The sequence below is a fragment of the Apteryx mantelli genome, chromosome 23, assembly GCF_036417845.1.
Source record: "Apteryx mantelli isolate bAptMan1 chromosome 23, bAptMan1.hap1, whole genome shotgun sequence".
NCBI lineage: Eukaryota > Metazoa > Chordata > Aves > Apterygiformes > Apterygidae > Apteryx > Apteryx mantelli.
This window is the reverse complement of record NC_090000.1, coordinates 2,523,172-2,541,489: the sequence shown is the minus strand read 5'-3', so window position 1 is coordinate 2,541,489 and position 18,318 is coordinate 2,523,172. Positions and strand designations below refer to the sequence as shown.

The window sequence follows — 18,318 nt, the reverse complement described above, 5'->3', positions numbered from 1 at the left end:
ATGCTGGGGCTGGAGATAGATAAATGTAACTCGTTTGGATGAATACTTGAGGGGAAGGAGTTTAGAAAGGAGAAAATGCCTTGGCAGCCCCGAGCTTAGCTCGTTGCTACGCGACGCCGTGCCGCAGCCATGGCAACTCGCCCGGGCGAGCGGCACCCTGCGCCCGGCGGCGTCTCCTCCTGGGACGCGCCGGCAGGAGAAGGCCATGGCAAGGCTGGGAGCTTCCCCGCGCCGGCGCCGGAGGGGGCCTCCACGGGCCGGCAGGGCAGAGCTGTTGCGGCGACGGTCACGGTCTCCTGTGGGCTCACGACTGCAGCTCGTGTTGCTGAGACTGGTTGTTTTCGCTGTTGCTCGAAAGGGCTGGGTTTCGGTGCTTTTCGGCCCAAAGCCTTTGCATTTAAGGGTCCTGGAAAGTCCTGGCCAGGGCAGGGGACAGCTGCTAGGCACCCAGGCGGCAGCAGGTGCACAGGGCTGTGGCATCCTGTGTGCGGAACAGCAGATTCCTTCCCTGCTCCCATCCCCGGGAGAGGGGAGAAGCAAGTCCTTGCCTGGGACCGGCTGCTCCTGCAGGGTCAGAGCAGCTGCACATGTGTAAGAAAAGGTGAACTCCCAAGGAATGCAAGGGAAATGGTAGAAAATCAGGGATGGGGATGAGGTTGAAATGAGGTCTCCCTGAACAGTACAAAACGTGAAGCCCCAGGCAGCTGTTCCCACAGATCTTTCTCTTGGTCTCCTTGTCTGCAGGCTCAGCCAGGGGTGGCAGGAAGGTGGGTAAGGCAGCTCTTCGCGTGATGGCCCTGTTAATGGCTTGGGAGAGAGACGTCTCCCCACCGCAGTCCTTTGCATCTCTTTGAAACGTGGTCCCGGCTAGCATGCAGCTTGGGGAGCATGGTGATTTAGAGCTTGCCATCGTCACCCTTTCTTACCCTCCCCCCGCAGAAGGGGAGAGTCCTCCCCTCGGAGGTTTAATGCTTTTACTCGGAGGAATGCACAGTCTGCAGCATAACTTAACAGAAGGTACCAGCTGGAGACGCCAGTGCGGAAGAGAGAATTGTAGGATGATTTCAAAGAAAAAGCAGCTTTCAGGAGGAATAAACAGGCACAGAAGTAGGAGGCTTGGAGTGGAATACGATAAATGTTTGGGATTAAGCATTAAACGCAGAAGGGGAGGGTAATCTGGATCATTCCCGAGGAGTAGGAGTGACTGGCTGCCCATCTGGAGCGTTTCAAGGGTACGTGGCTAAGGCAAGCGTGTTTGTGTCAGCAGTGCGGACCCGCTGAGACCGTGCTGCGCTAAGAGGTGCCTTCTCCAGCCCCGGCCTCCAAAGGGGCTCCCAAAACCTCCTGAAGTTTCTGGGTCAAGAGAAGCGCTAGTGGGTAAGGCTAGTTTAGCCTCGTGCGGAGCCGGTGGCTGCCAGGGCCGAGCCAGTGTCCGAACAGGGCTGCAGGGCCGTCGCTCCCGGCTCCGGCTGGCAGCAGCCATCTCCAGCTCAGCCTCGTCAGGCACGCGGAGATGCCCCAATTAAGCCAGCCGCAGGTGTGCAGGTTGCCCAGCAAGCCCCGGTTTTATGGAGCAGTGATCCCGGGCTCTCTCCCAAAAAGTGGCCGAGGTACCTGCGGGGACGCGGAGCATGGGGGACTTGGTTCCCAGCTGCTGGCTAGAGCTGAGCCCGGGAACCCACCTGTGGCCTCCGCACGCCTGGGGGAAGCTGGGGCAACCGCAGGCAGCGCCTGGGAAGCGCTCCCCTTGGCTGTTCTCAGTGAACTGCGCTCATAGCTCGTTAAACGCCTTTTGATCCGTAAAATCCTGTCCCCCCTCCCGTGTGAGGAGGTGCTGTGCTGCTGCGCAAGCCCTATTGCAGATGTGGATGTGTTCACCCCTGGCCAGGCCCTGTATTTCACCTGTTAACCAACCTCTGACGAGGGGCTCCCTCTTCCCGTGCCTTTTTCCTCTGTTTGAGGGCTTAGGATAGTAATAACAGCTTCTGCAGAGAAGGGCTTGGAGATCCCCAGGTTCAGGAGCTCGGTCTCCTGCTGATACGTGACAAAACGCTGGCGCTGCTCTGAAATGCTGTTGTGGCAGGCAGATGAATTTTGAGTTTCCTTCCCCAAACCAGAGTTCTCCACCGCTTCCCCTGCCATTTTTTTATTGCGGATGATATTTAGTCATTAACTTTTATTACAATCGTAATTTTTTTATTAACTTTGAGTAAAAATTGTTTCCCAGATGATCACTCTTCCGCGGAGTTCCAGACCAGCAGCCCACAGCCTCGCTCGCTAAATTGAACTTCCCTGTGCCAGTATTTCACTGGCAGTAAATCCATCCATGCTACCTTGTCTTGCTTAAAAAGCCATGAAATTCCCATGCATTATCAGTGAAATAACCACAGCGAAGAGATGTATTAGAGATTGAAACTGAGTCTCAGACATTTGTGTTGCTTGGATCAAGATAATCAGTTATTGATACCAGAGGAATAAGATTTGCAACATTCAGTGAACACCCATTGGCTTACGCTTAGAGCGAGCAAGCTAGAAATGAAGCAGGACTTTTTTCTGTTGGTATTTGCCCACTATATACAATGTTTTGGAGTTTCTTCCAAGCCTGGGGAGAGGGGCAGTGTTGCCCAGCAGGCTCTGCCGTGGCTGGCGCTCTACTTGAGGCCGTTAGCTGGGTGTCAGAGTGCCTCCCAGCAGCCTGCTAAACAACAGAAATAATAATTGTCCTTTCCTCCTACCTCCCTTTCTCTCCGGGGAGAAGCCTGCAGCCTCTTCGTTTGACTGTCCGCTGCATTCGCTGCGGTTTATTAGTAAAGGTGAGCTCTGAAGCGCTGTCATTCGCGCCTGCGGATGGTCGTGGTGTTTTTCAGGCATTATAATTGGTTAGCAGTGGGAAATGGTGCAGGCTCCGCCAAAATATTGGGCTATTTCCCCAATATTCCCTCTCATATTGGTGTATGAGGGGTATTTCCCTCAAAGAAAATTCTCAAATGAAAGCAGACACAGGAAATAGTCAGAAAACCATTTTCTGTTTAAGCACAATAATAATAAGAGTTTATAATAGAAGTTGAGATGCCCCATCTTATTTGCACTGTGGAATTATTTGTATTAGCGGAGTCCCATGCTGCAGAGATGCATGTTAGTAGGGAAAGGCCCAGCAGTGCCTGCAGCCTCAGCAGGCAAAGGAGAGGAGGGAAGAGCGATGCAGATCGTCTCTGCATAAGATCAGAGACAGAGCTGAGAACTGATTCTTGCTTTGATGCTGGCAGCAGCATTGTGTGCTCTTGCTCTGAATGTAAAGTCATGAAGAGCCTCGTGGCTGCTTGCTCAGTGCCAGGTTATGGTTGGGTCCTTCCCCTTGTGTTTGCGCCTTAGCACAATTCCCTTTTAATTTTAGGGTTTGTGCTGAATAAATAGTGTCTGGGCGTTTGAGAGGTTTTTTTAAACACGTTTGTGATGTTATTAAATTGTGTTGTGATGTTTGACAAATGTACTTTTCTTTCCTTTTACCCACAGAGAAAGATTGCAAAGTTTAAAAAATAAATAAATAAATTAAATAACAGCCCTCAACTCCAGAATGGAAGAAAGTACTTGACAAAGTGAATTTTATCAAGAGAATGAAATTAGATACCTGTCAAAATACATTTGTCCTCAAAATAACTATTCATGCATTTCATTTTCATGCATAAATAGATATTCATCTGCTCTCTTCTGCCTGTCATTTGCCACTCACTTTCCAGCACTGGCTGTGGGAGGGAAATATTTAAAGACGCTTCCAAAGCAATAAGCAGACAAAGCTTATATCATTTCCTCTGGCTTTCTTAGCACCACTCGCTTTATTACCAAAGCGAAGGGAAACATCTATTTAAAATCAATCCAATAATGTTGTGTTCCAAAACATTAATTTCTTGCTGCAAAGCCCTGTTTGGTTTCGAGTGAGCTCTCCGTCAGGCGAACAGCTCCCGCGCGCTCCGTTTCCCGGCGTCTCCCTGCCTTTGCACGGCACCAGCAGCGATGCTCCGGCCCCAGGTTTTTTACAACCTGCCGAGGGTTTTTACCGCCTCCTCACAGACGGATGTGCAAGGCTGGCCAGCTCGCTGCGGCTGCTTCGGTGCTACGGGTAAGTATATACACCTGCGTGCAAAGCGGGTGCAGACTGAGGGCGCGGGATGGGGAAGGTGACCCGGGTGCCGAAGGTGCCCGGCTCCCGCGGCGGTAGCGATCGCAGCTCCGCCTGCCCCAGCCCGGGGCTTCCCGCCTCAGCGGGGAGGAAAGAGATGGGCCAGGAGCCAGCTGCCACCTTTGCAGCTTCTCTCCTTAAAAATGTTTTGTCCAGGGCCTCTAGAGGGTAAGCTAATTTGTTAACACATTTCCTAAGAAAAAATCTCAGCGACCTTAATGAAATGGGAAATTGTGGAATTAATGAACTAATGTGGATAATGGCTACTGCCCATTTAAAAAAAAAAAAAAGTTACCATCCATTTCATGTTCAAACTGAGGAATACAGTGAGCTGTAGAATCTAACCTGGAATTTAAAAAAAAAAAGAAAAAAAAAATCAGTTTACCTGTTTTTGTTTTTTTCCGAGGTTTGAGTTACAGGAGCCTCTAGGCCTGACAGCCTTGGCAGCCTCTGGTGCAGATCTTCTGGCATTTGAGAAATTTTCGCTTCAAGACAGAGAAAGTCAACAACACAGATCCCTTTCTAAACTCACTCTAAGGTTCGTTCTTGACAATGGCTGTTCATATGCAAACAAAAACCTGCCTGAAGATGACAAGGAAATGCGGCAACTTTGTTTTCATAGGGAGGCTGCTCTGCTTCCCCACACAGCACAGGCAGATTAAAAATCACTATAAGGTAGCAGAAGTCTGGATCTGAATCAAAACCACATACTACTATTCCTGAAGGTAAAAGAATTTGTATCAAGGCACTTTGGAAGCTATAAAGATGAAAAACCCTAGACTGATTTGTTTATAGACTTTTCTTTGTTACTCGCTATTGCAATATCTGAGCAAATAGATGATTATGATAGGGTTTTTTTTATCTATTGTTATTAGAAGGAAGAGACGTGACTACAAGCTTTGATTCCCACATGTTACTGCAGCAAAATGCAAGACAGCTAAGGATGGTGATGAGTAAACAGAAAACCAGCCTGTCAAATCACTGGGGCCACGTTTCTGTCCTGAGAGTCAGCTTTGCAAAGGAGGTCAGGCAGCGAGGACGGCGTAGTGCTGGTGGAGGCCATACGCTCTGGAAAATCTAGAAACTTCATTTCCATGCCTAAAATCAGCTGAAATTGTTGGAAAACCTAAAGTCAGCTGCGGGTACAGAGCTATTTTCCAGGCTTGGTCATTTGGGAGAACAGAGTCAATGAGTTTAAGGAAGGTCTATATGCAAGGCTTGCATCAGGTTAGGCTGTTGTTGACCTGCAGAGCATAGACACAGTTATAGCAATAGAAATTTGGCTGCTTAAGGAAAGCTGCTCCTTTATGAAAAGAGGCATAAGATATACTGTATATAGGCCTGTATATATAGACAATGGTATGTAAGGCACCTTTATATCACTGTGTCTGCAACCACATGGTGGGATGTACTGCTAAGGGTAAAATATTATTTCCCTCAACCACACAGGAACCCCGGAAGGGCTGAAACCCTGGTTTAGGTCCCTCCAAATCACCCTTGCCTGGAGCGCGGTGCCCGTTTGCTGGGCTGCAGCGGTGCAAGGCAATCCCAGAGAGGCCGGTGCAGCCGGAGCCTGCAGCATGGAGAGGGAGCGTCTCAGCTGCGTGTGCAGGACTTTCAGGTATTGCTGCGGTGGTAATTATTTTCTCCATAATTCAAACAGTGATAAAGGAGGCCATCAATCACTTTTACATTAAAATATTTCAGAAGGCCTCAAGGGGAGAAGAAAACAGACAGCAGAGCCCTTCCTCTGGCTTGAGTGCACCCCTGCAGATGGGCTCTGCCGGATGGAGGCTGGGCGATCAACGCAGAAAGCTGAGGCAGGCAAGGGAAGGGTCCTGCAAGCTCGAGCTCCATGGAGGTGCCCACACGGTTCTCTTCCCAAACCCTAGGGGTTCACACCTTCCCATAAAGACTCAAGTGCACTAGAAACTCATCTGTGTGAAACCCAAGGGGGTGGCCGGCTCTCAAGCTTTGGAGGATTTGATTTGGGGCAAGTGTCTAATGCGATGAGCTCTATCCCTTACCTGCGTGCTGAGAGCCTGAGCTGTGCGTGGCAGAAGGACTCTCTCTAGAAGATGACAGTCTCAGCTGACTTGGAGGGGTAGGGGAAAAATGGGAAAAGCAAGTGGTGTTTTTTCCCCGCAGAGGTGTTTAGGAGCTTGTCTTCCCCTGAGGACGAATGAGGAGTGCAGGCACCTGGATGGGAATTAGCCTTTTTGAGCTTACGGAGCAGCTCTGCAGCAGAGCCGAGGCTGAAGCGTCTGTGCCGGGGGGTGTCTTAACCACAGCCACAAGCTCCTGGCCAGAATCGCTGCCTTCTCTGGAGAAATCCATATTTTCCTTCCCAGACTGAAGAAAGTGGATATTTTTAGCACTGTTTGTTATTGAATGTTCCTTGAGGCACGTGGGCATTTGACACATGGTGCAAATGAAGTAAAAATTAAAAAATCACACATGCAAAGAGTCCTGTAGGAGATAAAAGTGAGACTATCGCTTCTCCTGAAGCAGGCTGTCATTCTTTAAAGTTGATGGCGGTGCCTTCTGGAAGCAGAGGTCGGTCATGATCAAAGAGCCGCATCCATCTCACCCGGCCTGGCAGCTGGCACGGTGCAGAGAGCTCAATTATATATTGGCACCATTTGTCAGCCTCTCCGGGAGAGGTGAATGACTGGTGGGTAGCAGAAAGCAGAGGGGAGAAGCTGGCAAGGGATAAAAGCATTTCTTCCCACTGACTGCGCTGGATTTTGAATCAGGCCCTTGAGGACTTCTGTAAGGCCACAGAAAGGATCATTCTGACACCCAAATATGCGGATTATTTGCACTGTGCTACCATCTATGGGCCCTAAGCTGAGATCAGGGTGATTTGGGCCTGAGTTCCCAGGAGGAAACTGTTCCCCAAAAATTTAACATGCTAGACAAAATGGGTGAGAAATGGAGGTGCTGTTCAGGACAGGCCTGAAATAGGGAATGAATTTGACTCTGAAGCCCAAATATACTATCCATTTAGTCTCATGCAGGTTAACTAATGCTAGAAGCAATGATGGTCTGCAGACCTTTGCTATCCTGATATCTGTCAAAGCTTATCAATGTTACTTATTTATTAATGGTGGTGACTGTCACTTTATATGTCTGTTAAGTGTTACCGCCACCCACAGTGCTACATAAAATAATAAACCGGCAATTGGAAGGAGATTCAGCTTTTTTTCCTCAATTTTTTTTATAGCAAAAACTGCTGTTTCGGCCCTGATTGGTGATTACCTCCTACTCTTACTGCTGCAGGCACTTAGGAGTTTCAGTCCCACCCAGCACTGCTTCTGGATTTAATGGGCTGTCAGATTTTCTCTTGTTATCTCTAGCTCCAGCCTGGATAACTTGGCCATAAACATTCCCCTGGGACTAGAGCTGGGTCCAGCAGAAAATCTGCAAGTTTTTCTCAGGTTTCCCCTAAGCGTGTGAGCACTGCCTGTGTTTTTAAGCTAAAAAAACATGAAATATAAAAACAGCTGGATTGCACTGGTCAGAACTTTTGTAAAGCAAAGGGTCAGAAGCTTTTGTACATGCACCAGTCTAGACTAACTCCAGTGCAATGTTGCCAAAACAATTTGTTTTTTCTCCCCATGTTGTGTCAGACTCGGAGGCCACTTGCTCCCAAGCGGGTTGTGCAGAAGTATTCCCCAGTGGGCCCACAAAACAGGGACACTGGGGAAACAGAGGAGAAGGGGTGGTTCAATCTGGATTTTGCCTTCACTATGTTATTAGTGAGCCAAATCCATTCCGACATTCCCCTTTCCACCACGGAAATCACTGCAGGTCAGGAACCTGCAAAGCCCCCTTTCAGAAGATGGGCAGTGAATGGCTCCTTAGAGGCTAAAGGCATTTTTTCAAGCAAGTGTCCTTGCTGGCTGTCATGCTAAGCAGCTAAATTGCTTAGCTTGTGCTTTGGCTCAGGTACCCCAGGCAAGACACGGTGTGTGGTGAAGAGGGGGTTAACCCGGGGATCAGCCAAGGCGCTGCTGAGCAGTGCTAGGAATTAAAGCGAGGGACTTCAGCTGTCTTTCGCATCCCCTGGCCAGGACCGTAGCAGGGAGCAACCACCTGAATGTTAATAACAGCGCGCGCGGTCCCAGCAGAGAGACCCCGAGGCCGAAGCCAAGTCCTGTGACGGAGGGAGCGCCGCGCTCGCACCGGCTGCAGCTGGCGGCTGGTCCCCGGGGACGGGGCTGGACGCTGGCCCGGAGGGGTGGGCGCGGGAGGGGGCTGGTCAGCGCAGGCAAACGCGTGTCCTCGCCTGAACCCCGCTGCAGCGCTCCGGCCAAGCTCCTTCCTCCGGGCGAGGAAAACTCCTCGCGAGGCAAAGCCCCAAATCCCCCCCCTCCCACTGCCTTTTAACTGGATTGGGAATTCAGGCAAAGGCTGTTAATTCCCTGCGTGTTGCCTCAGACCGTGTTGCAGTTTTAGCTTTCTATAGCGTTTAATAGAGCCCTGGCGTGAAGGGAAGGAGGGAGGGATGGGGAACGGGGAGAGGCGCGCTCTCGTCTGCCAGCCGCGCCGCTGCCGTCGCTGGCCGTGCGTCTTGCTTAGACAGCACAGCCTCCCTCGCGCTCTCCTCGCCAAAGCGGCCGGCTGTTTCCCTGGTCCCCTTGCGTCCTCATGTGTGGGGTGCAAGCACCAGCGAGGACTTTTTCCCTTTCTTTCCTTTTCTCCCTCTGCCTCCTTCTCCTTCACCAGCATTTCAGCCCACCCGAGCCGTTTGCAGATGCGAGACGGCAGCGTTGGTCCCCTGCACCTCGCAGTTTGAGCACGACAGCCCTGGCACGGTGCAGGTGCTGAACAGATGGGAAAAGCGGCTATGCAGGGGGGCAGCCGAGGAGCGGGGGGTTTGCACGGCCCGGGCCAGAGCTGGGCTGATTTACCCCCTCTGCTTTGCAGAGGTGGGAGAGCACTGCAGCAAAAGTGTTGTTAAATACGCAATTTGGAGCTGGAATATCCTTTATCAGAAATTTATAACCCATTTTAAATGAATCCATTCAGGGCCCAGTGAGGGTCCCGGCTGAAGGAGGAGATAATTCCCTGGGTTTATTTATACTGTCAGCTAGCTTTTATGCTGGGCTCGTAACGGAGAGCCTGCGCCAAAACACTACTTTCTCTGCTTGTAAAACTTGAAGGTGTTTTGCCTGCGATGCCGAGGCCGTGCTGCCCTGCCAGCTTTATGGGGGGAGCGGCGGAGCTGGGGCAGGCGCTGCTCGCCTGGCCCCCGCAGCAGCCCGGGTATCGCAGCCATCCGCGCGGTCTCCTGCTTGGGCTGCCTGTGGGCAAGTTGAGGGAAGGAAAACCCCTCAAGGCCTCACCGTTTTCTGATGTCTCGAAGCTCCCTTCGTGAGTCCGACGCAGAGATATCACCTGGAAATAGGGAAGAAAAGGAGGTGAGCAGGCTGGGCTCTGGCAAAAGTCTCGCTCTGCCTTTGCCCTGTTCTCAGAGCCTTTCCGCAGAGGCAGGATATCCAGCTACGTGGTCTGTCGGTCTGTACTGATACTGCCTAGTTCATAATCTTACACTCATCGACTCAGACACGTGGTTTGATGAAGCTCTGCAAGGTTTTGATACCAGCTAAGAGATGGCAGTCAGCAGTAGTGATTTCTTTCTACTTGTTAACAACAAAAAAAAAAAAGGAAAAAAAGGGGGGAGAGAGAAAAAAATCTGAAATTGCAGTCCCCAAAGGGCAGATTTAGTTTTGACTTCTGATGCTACACTGTCCCCAGACTGAGTTTACTGCTTGTGTAATGAGCACAGCCGTATCGTACTAGTGATGGTGGGATAATAACAGCTCTAATGACAGTGATGCTATTGTAATACAATGTCTGCTGCAAAAATATTGTTATTACAGAAATTGCTGTGACTGGTCTATTGTTGGAGAGAATGCTGAATAATGCTCCGCAAAGGGAAGCCGAAGGACAGGACGACAGAGCCTCCTGCCGCCCCTCAGGTGTCTGATGACCCCGAGCGGGGACCAGAAACCCACCTCTGACAGGTACTGCTGTGGCAGCCAGGAAACGGTCCCTCACTCCCATTGCACTCTTTTTCCTGAAAACTCTCATTCTCGGAAAGCATTAGGAAAATTTTCCCCCTGACTTCGAAGGCAGTTTTCAGCCAGGAGTGAGCAGCCTGCTTAGCAGCCGCTTCTGCTTTCTACACCCGTTTCCAGCTGATGGGACTGCTCTGGAAAAGGTCTCAAAGGCTTCGCATCAGAGTTACTTTAAGTAGATAAAGCAAATGGGTGTATTAATGCTTAAAGTATGCCAGAGAATGGGTTATGGGGAAACTTGTAATTTGACATGCTGTTTACGTAGGTGGTTTTATTCATGCTGTACCCAGCTACGCTGTTGAAAACAGATGGATTAATGGAGGAATTTATCATTTATGCAGAGAAAAATAAGGTGATCAAATCAGAGAGAATTTTTCCTTCCTCGGAGACAGGAGAGCAATTAGGGGACAATGCAGCCTGCGCAGAGCTGAGAGGGGCTATTGTGCCCGCACAATGGGAGCAGAAAGGGAACCGGGAGGAGAAGGGAGAGAGACGGAAGGAGAGCAAGGAACAGAAGAAAGCGTGTTATCTGCGACAAGGACACAATGTAAACTTGCAACATCAAAGTGACAACAGAGGCTTGGCAGAGAGGGAATTCAAGCTGCAGAACCCGCTGATAAGGCAGCGGGGAGAGCGGGCCGCGCCGTGGGGACCGCGGGAGCCGGCGCAGCGTGCGGCCTGTCCCTGCGGAGCCGGAGCAGGCGGGCGCCAGGCGGGAATTAGTGCTGGCAAGGAGTCCGGCCGACCGCTGGGAGAGGCTTGCGGAGGGTGCTGCGCAGGGCGAGGGCGCTCCTGCGGGGAGCCAAGGGATGGGGAAGCCTCGGGCAGCGCCGGCTTTCTGTGCATCCCCACGTCTCCCTGGGATCTTGCAGCGCTCTTCGCTGCTTGTAGCTCAAGGGTGTCGTCCTCCTCACGGAGGGAGCCAGCATGAGGCCGAAGCTGAAACTGGTGTGGGACCAGCAAGAGTAAATCATCACTGGCCACTTGGTTTATCTACTCTAGCAGAGTTTCCTACCTTTCACGCTTTGCTTTTTGTGCCCTAATTGAAATCCCTTTGCACCTTCCAAAATCTTAAGTGATCTAAGGCAAAACAAAGAAATTCCTGGCAGTGGCTGACATGGCCCCTGGTTAGGAAACCAGAATTGAGGGATACTTGTTGCCTTTTAAAACGTGCAAGAATTTCCAACTTCTCACCTTTTCCCATTCCCAGCATCCAGTTTTCTTCTAGATCCCTGAAAGGAAGTCTAGATGATTAAACAGAAGAAACAGATAGGAAATACAGCCATTTCCCCATTGGCAGTAGAAGTTAAAATATAGTGTGTTTTGTTTCGCAGGCCATTTCTTGCCATCCATGCACCCCATGGAAGAATCCAGGAAAGTGCAATTAGGGTAATGAGCTACAATTTCAAACTATGGAAAGCAGTCAAACACAAAGCAATACCCAGCGAAACTCTGTATTATTGCTATTTCGGTCAGTGCTTGAGCCCTCGAGTTCTGTGCACAGCACTGCATGCTTCAGGTTTAATAGCTGGATGCAAGTGCCCCAACCATTTCCCTTACAATGCTCCTTAATTGTATTTAGACCTGTTTCTACAGACTTGGGCGAGGTTTGGAGAGAACAGTGCGGGGTTTGCTTATCGCAGCAAATAGACCGCTGGGCTAGATTAGCTGCTTGGCGCTGCTCACACGGTTTAACGAAGTAATGAGTCTGGCACTACTTTTGTTGCTTTTTCTAACTCAAGGCAAATTTTTTTTCAGCTCCCCAAATACAGACCTGAGTAATAAAAGCGTGGGAGTAGCACAAATACTCTGACTTAAAAGAAAGCAAGAAGCTATTCCAAAAGGGAAAGCAGGAGAAGCTGTTGATGCTGGTACCACGCACCGTCCTGCAAGGCAGGTCTGGATTGGGGCCGAGATGGGTCAGGGGGTCGCAGCGAGCAGCGGACGGGTGTCCACGAGCACTTGCCCTTCGGCAGGAGCAATGTGCCCCATCTGTGCCAGCTCAGCCTGCCATGTGCTGGGCAGCTCGCTTCTGAAACTGTCCCAGGCGAACACTTTACTCAGAGATTGAGGAATAGCTGATGTGAACGGAGAGGAAAATGAGCCTGGAGCTCACTGCAGTCCCTGGACAGTGGCTGCCAGGACGGCAACTTTGCAGACACTGGTAAGAGGCAGGGGAAAATGCGGTGTATAGGTAAAGCAGACATCCCCAGGAAAGCATTTAGAAAAGCAGTGACGCCTAACAGAGTCAGTTGTGCCATTGGAGCCAATACAAGTTGTTTGTCCTTTATCATGCAAGCTCACCCAGTGTCCTGGAGATTTTGGGTGAGCCATTTCATTTCCATGAGAACTGGATTTCTGGGTGGTGAGTTCAGCCTGCAATAGGATTTGGCTGTGGTGTTGTGTGTTTTGTAATGGCTCTGGAAACAAACAACTGGAAAAAGCCATCACTGAAGCTCCTCCGCCGGGTCTGAGCTGAGCAGCAGGGGCTGACCAGCAGCTCCTCTATTATTGATGAGAGAGGAAGGCAGCAGCGCAGCAGAGCCCTCAGCGAGGATGTTAAACTCGCTTTGTTTCTGCAGAATCCCGTGGATCTGGCATGAGTGCAGTAAACGTATTTAGGTGGTTTATTTTCAGTATCCCAGATCTGCAAATCCCCTTCAGAGGAGGTGCTAAGAAACTGTTTCCTCCAATATCTGTTCCATGCATTGGGTGAAGGCCCACCTCAGCTCTGACTTGTCTCTTCTAACACTGGAAAAAAAGCCTTGCAGCCTTCTGAAACAGGGGAATAACTTTCATCATGATCCATGTCCAAAAGCTTGTTAAAAAAGTGTGTTTCCAGGCTGAATCCCTGGCTAGTATGTTTAGAGACGTAGGTTTCCTATCTGCACGCACAGGCACAGAGCAGGCGGCTCCCCGAGGAGGAGCGACAGCGCAGGAAGGGGAAACTGCAGCAGAAACTCATGGGAACGGCGCCGCGGCTGCTCGCCGCTGCTGTACGGGCGCAGAAGGCAGTGCTGAGCTCTGCTCCTTGCTGCTTCTTGTTAGGCTGTTATTTCTCTGCAGGGATGCTTGCGGGTGGCTGGCCGTTCCCGCAGGCAGGGCAGTCTCGTAGCACTGCCCCTTGTCAGTAAAAGTAGTGATTTCTGTAAAATGTGGGGAAATGATCTTTAGTCTGACTGCTATTTTAGAGTCTTAACTTTTGCACAGTGTCATGGTTTGGAGCCTGAGTCTAAGCACAGGCTTAGCTAAGCACATCCTCAGTCTGAACATAAGCACTAGCAAAGCTTCGGCAATTCCCTGTCCCTGCTGTCTGGCTATCGTGGGAAAACCAACGTCCTTGTTGGCTGGCACTCAGTCATGCTGATCTGATTCTCTTCTAGAGAAAAAAATTAAAAATCTGTTACAATCCCAAAGCACCTCTCAGTAATGAACATTTTAAATGCATTACCAAGCTTTTTGTCTTGTAATGAGCTTTCTGGAAAATATGATATTGTTTTTCTAATAATCCCCTTATTGGAGTGTTATTGATTTGCAGAAAAGTAGGAAAACTGTATTCTTCTCAGGCCTCTGGGTTAGGACAGAGACTTGTGTTAGCTAGTTCCTCTTAAGAGGTTTAGCTGAGCACAGAGACGTTGTTAGGAAAGCTTTAATTTCTCATCTGGGATATTAGTGTACAGTGCAGCGTTTGTACTGCAGACGCTGCACCCAAACAGTGCTCTTCTGTTATTTCTAGCCAAATAGCCACGAAAACAATTGCTTGGGAGGGAAGATTTCTCCTTCTTGACAGTGTCACAGGCTGGCCCCTCTCGTTCTCGCTGCTGCGCGCACATCTCTCCAGAGACAGCCCTCCCCAAAGGGTTTGCGCAAGCCGCGGCGGTGCGGCGCGGAGGGCAGGAAGGAGAAACCCACGTGCCGATGAGCGGCCGGCAGAGCCGAGAGCCGGCAGCTGCACGGGTGCGATGTTCACCCGCGATTGGTGACTCCGGAGACGAGTCTCGCCGGGGCCCCACGCCACGTGCTGATCCCAAACCCACCTTTGACTCCGGTGGGCAGCGCGGGGTAGCTGAACCCGTGTGGTCTCCTGGGCACCTTGGCACGTGCCCGACGGCGTGGAGCACGCGGGGATGCTGACAGCAGGGCATGTTACCCAGCGCGGCTTTCCGAAACCTCCCGTGCGCCGGCTGTGCCGCGGGTAATCCCCGGTGCCGCGGGGCGCCTGCCCCCTTCTCCTGCAGGCAGCCGCCTCTGCCAACCCGGCCGTGGCGTTTTGGGGAACCGAGGTGTTTGCAGCCGGCGCTACCCGGCAGGAGACCTGGAGGCTTGTTCGTCCGCGTGCCTGGAGGCCGGGCGGCGGAGCGCGGCCAGCGCTCTCGGGGTGACCCCTAACGCCCGCGTCCTCGATAGCGGATGCCGTGATCCAGCCTCTTCCCGTTGGGCTGCTCAGTCACGGAGGCTCCCTCTCCCCTTCCGTGCCCCTCGCGGTTGCTGGCTGCTGCTTTCCAAGTGTTTTCAGGTGCCAAAGGTACGTGGCGCCCCAGCGGGGTGGATATTATGTTTCCTAATTGAAGCCACGTGCAACTCCATTATTTTTCAGACCAAAATTACAGGCAGGTCTGGTGAAGAATGGCTGTAAGAGAAGTGCTCCAGGAGTCAATTAAAAGTCTTGGAAGATTACTGTTGTTAATAGTGTGCCAAAACAGAAACCCGGCTCCAGACACGGGGAGAGCGGTTCACTCATGAGCTGTAATTACAGGATTTAAGAGGATTCCCTGCTGAATCAGGGAGAGGAAAAAAAAAGGAAGGAATTACCTCACCCATTTATACACCTATCTTCTGAATCAGGTGCCCATGAAGTCAATGCCAAATAAAGGTTATTTGTCGTTGTATTAATATACTACAGCTATGCTCAGCAGCCCTGAGCTTCGGGAGAAACATCACTCTCCTTCGTGGGCAAAAGGGAGGGACAGGCCCAACCCTGCAAACTTCAGAAGCCAAGTGAACAAGACGGAGAAACACAAAGCTACCCAAATTTGACAAACAGAGGCTCGAGGCACAGAGAGACAAAGACATGAGCTGGTGGAAAATTTTGGTCAAATCTTTTCTTGGATGAAGACTGCAGTTTGGATTTATTGGAGTATTTTGGAAACGCATGTAAATTTCATCTATTTTAGCTCACAATGCTGCGTAAAAATAAAAGTGCTTTGTTTCGCCTTTTTAAAAATGGATCACTGCCTTTTAAAATTTGAAACCGTGTTTCATTTCCAAGTTAATTTCAGTTGTATTAAAAAAAGAAAAGGAAAGCTCTGAAAAATGAATCATTTTGCTGCAGCGGGGACACGGGTTAGGTGACTCAGGTTTCCGTCCGCTTTTCCTTTGCTGCCGCTGGCGGGCGGGAGCAGGTACGTGCTCGGCTCTGCAGGGGGGTTGCCCTTGCTGCCTGGGCGCTCTGGCAGAGCAGCGTATCGGGCTCTGATGCTCGCACTCTCTCCGTCATGACTGTGCTCCGTGGGCGTTGGTGAAGCCCACCAGCGTGCAGACCTTCAAGGGAAGGGTCACAACACGACCAAACGTGGAGGAGCTGTCAAGGCCTGGGGTTTCCCAACTGTGCTGTGCACCGCTTGCGGCAAGCAAGCGCATTCAAGGCGACTGTGGAAAGCTGCCTGGCGTGCAAGGCGCTTCACTTTCCAGGGCCGAGCACGGTGGCAGCAGCTCCTCTAGCTGCCTCCTGACGCTACCTGCACGCACGACCCGGTGTGCCTTTTCCTCTCCAGTCTTGTCCAGCAGTTTGGAGAACACGGGGCTTTCCTCAGCGCTGCTTGCAGGGCTGGATGCTTCCACCCCAAATGCACAGCCCGACTCCTAACAACTGTGAATGAACACATGCAGCAAGTCAGCGTGGAGCTCAAGCACGCTATTTGTTATAAACTTCATTTTTCTAACTATTAAAGTAATAACTATAATCAATCTCCTCATTGCTAAAGCACGAGGATCCATGTAAAGCCAATTCTCAGCAAGTAGGTGCAAAATAACTTACGTCAATAGAATAAATATTGCTTTAAAGTGCTCAGGATGACAATGACTAATGTCACATTATATACACATTAAAATACTGTTTATACTTACATCTATCATGACAGTGAAGTGTGCAAGTCTCTGAACCTCCCCCAAACCAGGCAGAGGAGCCTGGGCCCCGCTGAGAGCGCAGCAGGGCTAACAGTCCCTGCTAACACATCCGCAGGCAGCTTGGCCGTCGCCCAGGCGGAGAGGCAAAAGGCTGGGTCTCCTTCGAATGCAAAACTGAACATTTCTACTTATAGTTTAACAGCCATTGGGATAAAAAACATGTATCTCATTTTCTGTCCCTAGAATGTGAGACATTTTCAAAGTGGGCTCCTCGGCCGTGCCTAGAGGTTGAGATCACATGTACGTACTGAACACGCGCACTCATACAGCCATCCCTAGCGGATTCGTACCGTTCCTCCAGCACAGGCAATGGGGGGTAGAGCCTGCGTGAGCAGATATACCTGCAGCGCCCCCATGCAGACTGCCTGCCCGTACGAGGGTGGCACATCTCACCGAGCGGACGCAGGGGTGCCTGAGCCCGGGGCCCCCGAGGAAGACGAGGGAGGTTGTTACGCTTCTCCTCTCCCTGCGCGAAGGAGCGTAGCTAATGCAGCATAGGGAGCTTAGACAAGTTGTTAAGTCTTCCCGCCTTGAGAGGAAATAGGAGACTTCACTCCTTGAAATTTTGCATGAACTGTGAAGCACAACCAATCCCGAGCAGCGTTCGGTGATCTGCAATTCAGATGTTGCTAGCAATTGAGTTCTCTCCCTGTACTCAAAATTATGTCAAGGATAGCGCTGGGGGCTTCAAAGAGGCCAGCGTCACCTCCTGCCGGCACATCTGCGGGGCAGAGCAGAGGAGCAGTTTGTCACAGTCGAACTGTCACTCTCACAGATTTCCAGCAGTGCCTGCCGAGAGTTCGTGAGCGGTGTTACGTGACGTGGAGCATGCAACGGCGGCGCCCTGGCCCCGCTGCCCACAGCTCCCGCTCAGGCCACGTTCCTCAGGTTGGTGCCCTGGTCCTGCACCTCTGATAGCCTCATTCACCACCTCCCCAGAGACTGGGCGCCTCTTAATGTCAAAAAGGGCGTCTACACCCAACCAGATTCATTTTTCAGGAAGTATGCCTTCTTTCTCCAAACTGATGGTTATTATAAGGCAAAAAGTTTCCTCTGACTGTCACCTGTGTTGGTATCAAGGAGCCTGGATGGACACTAAGGCACTAATTGGCCTTAGTAATAGGCATTTCCCGGTTATAGTTTGTCTGATTCTCCCCACTCTCTTTCTAGCTGTGAGCACAGCACTCGCAAACTGGCACATGTTTTAATTGCTTTGTGCCCCTCCATCGCTAGCAGCCTGGAACTGAATGCCCTCGTCAAAGCTGTGCTGCTGATGTGACAAGGAGGTGACTCACGTCCTTTGCTGTGTGTTTAGTCTTACTGTTAGAAACGGGGGAGTTTCTTATAAGGCCAGTTCGGTATTGAATACATTACAGCAATGCCAAACATAGATATTTAAAACACTGTTGTGGGTAGAATGAGGTAATAGCTTTGGTGGGAGTTCTTGGGAGGGAAATACAGTCTAGAGGCTAGTGCATGAACTGAGGATTTTGAGACGGGTTTCACTTTTTGCACTGATACTGATCTAGGGTATGAATTCATCTTCAGCAAAGCTTTCTGTGCCTCTCTTTTCTTTCCAACCCGTTGCATGAGCCAGCTCTTTAGGTAACAAGCTTTTTAGGGAGGAGTGTCCTGCTGCGTTGCTGTTAGCAGTGCGCTAGCAGCCTGAGCGAGATGCACTGATTTCTGCTCCCCTTCCACAGGCTTTTACCTCTAATATTTCTTAACCCACTAAGGGGTAAGGCCTTGTCAGAGCCATATGCTCATGACTCGGCCATCTCATTAATCACCACCGAAGCACCACATTACAGCTTCTTTAGCACGGATTTCAGCTGTAGCCCCTGTTTTACTGCTTCTCTATTTTGTGAA

At 50.7% G+C, this 18,318-nt stretch overlaps 1 long non-coding RNA gene across 2 annotated transcripts; it reads left to right on the top strand.

Annotated features, from left to right (window-relative positions):
• The first annotated feature begins 3,896 nt into the window (after positions 1–3,896).
• Positions 3,897–15,526, top strand: LOC106495898 (uncharacterized). 2 transcript variants are annotated; one of them, XR_001294505.2, is made up of 5 exons: positions 3,897–4,117; positions 4,584–4,715; positions 5,627–5,798; positions 10,066–10,209; positions 15,167–15,526. It is a non-coding gene; the product is annotated as an uncharacterized lncRNA (long non-coding RNA). The 2 variants fall into 2 exon arrangements; XR_001294504.2 differs by having other exon boundaries at positions 14,861–15,526.
• The last annotated feature ends 2,792 nt before the right edge of the window (positions 15,527–18,318 follow it).